Below are 3,344 nucleotides of genomic sequence, written 5' to 3'. Positions count from 1 at the left end.
GCACAACAAAGCCGAACATTACCTTTAGACAGGCAGGAGATATAGTAGGGTTGGGCAACATGACAATGGCAGCTACAGTGGTTAAATTCATCTTATAAATATAACAAATATGTGATATATTTGATAGCACCTGGAAACCTGAGCTGCAATACACAGGTCAGTAGAGGCAGCAATATGCCATGTATTGTCAAATTTATTGGAATCACATGGAAAATAAGTTTATGGTACAGATCAGCCGAAAAATGTTGAGTTTTTTTTTTTTTTTTTTACAAAAAAAGAAGCAGGAGAAGAAGAGTAAGAACAAGATGAACATGTAGAAGAACAAGAAGAGCAGAAAAATCCACTGTTTACAGGCACTGTGGCTCACTGTTAACAATATGAATAAAATTAAAACCACAGATGACAGTGATAATCATCCATATTGACCGATATAGATATTTGTCCACATTGCCCAGTCCTACTATACAGCATCATTCACATCATTAACATATGAGTCAGCACCTGACTGAAAACAGATCACAGCAGCTCTACAGACCCACTGAGCAGAAACAAACACTGTCCACTGGCTCCATTTGATCAATCCAATAATAAGAGGCTAAAAAAATCCAAAGTGTGGCCATTTGGAACATTTCTGCCTTCACCCTTCTCCCACCCTGGGGCCTTTTACTTCTATCATGGAAACTGCATTGTCCTGTTCAATTAATAAGTCTGTGGTTGTGACAGAATCAGAGTGATGACACACCATTTGCTCTATGTGATGCTACTACAGCCTGCTGTGAATGGGTTGAGGTTTCCCAGGCTCTAGAAGGACACTGAGTGATGTGTTGTATTTTTTGTTTATTTTTGCTGTTACAGTTAGAAGGCTTAAGGCTCTCTGAAAGGCAGTATCAGTGTTTTACGTGGTGACATTCTCATGGTTTCAGTTGCTGTAAACACACAGAGAAAGCCTGATCTACTGGACAAAATTTGAGCTGCCCTTTATGTTCAGTTATAATGAAGTATGACTAAGAAACTGACATCTTTTAAGTGTATTTAACAACGGTCTTTTTTTTTTGTCTACAAAAGAGCTCTTGCTAAGGTTCAAGGTCTACCCACCAAACTGAGGTGAACTGTATGAACTTTCCCACATATTAAACATGTTTACATTTATCATTTTAAAGCAGTGTTTTTTCCTTTTTTTCCATGTTTACTTTGAATATATCTTTTTCACATTTTTTTGTGAAGTTTGCACTTCTTTCAGACCATACCGCTGGACTCTCTGCCCCTCTGCTCAAACCAAACATAAAGACGTTCTCTCTCTCTCTCTCTCTCTCTCTCTCTCTCTCTCTCTCTCTCTCTCTCTCTCTCTCTCTCTCTCTCTCTCTCTCTCTATATATATATATATATATATATATATATATATATATATATATATATATATATATATATATATGTATGTTGTTTCCTGTGCAGACAATAAACTACCAACTATAAATACACAACAGTCATTCTAGAATTAAGCATAAAAGAGCACAAACTCACAACTAAACCGAAATAATAATGGACAAGGCCATAGGGAGTGCAGTGACTGCAACGTGCATAAATACATTAAATCAGCAGCATATATTACTCATGAATGTTAACGTAAAAGCAACATGAACACGCACTTTGCAGTCCAAACAACATAAACTTCCAAGATGAATGCATATATTGCACACCACACCAAACTGAATTCTGTCCACCTTTTGTTTTTCATCCTGCCATGTTCTGTCTGCATCTCAAATAGTTTTTTTTTTCCTTTCTAAATCTTATTTATCTTGGAGCTCGAGTGACTGGCAGTTGAGGCAGTGACAGCAATAATTAGAAATATTGTCTACTTTATGATTAAAATCATATTAATCCATTTCCCCAAACAGATAAAAACAACAAATGTTTTGGGTTTTTTTTATTTATTTCTATCATGCAGCAGATGCATTGTCTAGTCTTTCCTTCAGTGAAGAGGCAAGTCTTTTTAAAATCTACTGGGCTTTTTCCAGAATTGGCGCTCAGGGATTCTAATACATGAGAGGAACAAACCAGGAGCAAAATGGAAGAAGCACTAAGATCTTTTACTTAAAGGTTCATTGTGTGAAATCTACAGAATCTATAGATTGAAACTAGGTAAATCCCACCTCCACCCTCCCCTACGGCGGAAAGCACAGACGTCTAACATTACAGACACTGTTCATTTTGTTAAAGAGGTAAAAACTCTGGTCCACACTTATAAAAGGTGACAGTAATGCACCTTAACACAGGATGATAAATGGAAATAAAACAGAAGTCTGTAGAAACATGGTGACATAAGATGGTGGACACTGAAGGTTAGGTAACGAAAAAAAAAAAAAAAAAAAAAAAAAATATATATATATATATATATATATATATATATAATTTTTAAGCAATCCTCTGAAATCTTACACAATGGACCTTTAAGTTAAAGTAGAAAATATGAAAAAAAAAAAAGTATTATCAGCCAAATACACTTTAAACTATCAAAATGTACTCATTATGCAGTAATGAGTATGTGTGTATGTATGTATGTGTGTGTAAATATATTTGCAGAGCAAGCCAGGGCAGAAAGAGATGCACTGTCTGTAACAACAAGTAACTAAATGAATGTCAAATAAATGTATTGGAGTACATTTTAAGATGATTGTGTAAAATATGTATTGGAGTACTTCAGAAATGTAAGTGAGTATATATACAAAATAGTATAATGTGGAAAAAATTTCAGTAGAGTACAAGTGAGTCAAATGTTAAAACTGAACAATGAGTAAATGTTCTTACATTCGACCGCTATCATGCTAATCTTTCATGACTCATCGCTGACAGCAGTAAAAAAAAAACAAAAACAAACCCTGAATAAAATTCTATTTCTTTGATTTTTCATCTTCCAAATGTTATTTTTCCAGTTTTTGTTAATTCTTCCTATCTGTTTCTCTCTTTACTGAGATATTACCACTTTTTGTTACAGTTGAATAGTCTCCTGTCTCTTGTTTTTAAGTTTCACATCACACGGTGACATTATTCATACATTTCTACAACACATGCCCAGATTTCCACTAAACACCTTGACTGTTCAATCCTAGGCCCAGTCACAATCTCCACCCTAAAGGCAACAGAGTGTTTCCTACAAACTACAGATGATTAATCATTTAATCGTCACTTATACAGTAGATGGTGCAGATAGTGGTCAATAGATGATATCAGGCTTAAAAACTCAAAATGCTGACTTTACAGGATGGAAAATATTCCAATCTATTTGTTTAATGTTCAGTTCCATATTTACTTTGGTGATAAAGACACATTCTTTTTGATATTTATTA

This window comes from Sphaeramia orbicularis, chromosome 1, assembly GCF_902148855.1.
Source record: "Sphaeramia orbicularis chromosome 1, fSphaOr1.1, whole genome shotgun sequence".
NCBI lineage: Eukaryota > Metazoa > Chordata > Actinopteri > Kurtiformes > Apogonidae > Sphaeramia > Sphaeramia orbicularis.
Note: the sequence above shows the minus strand (reverse complement) of the source record.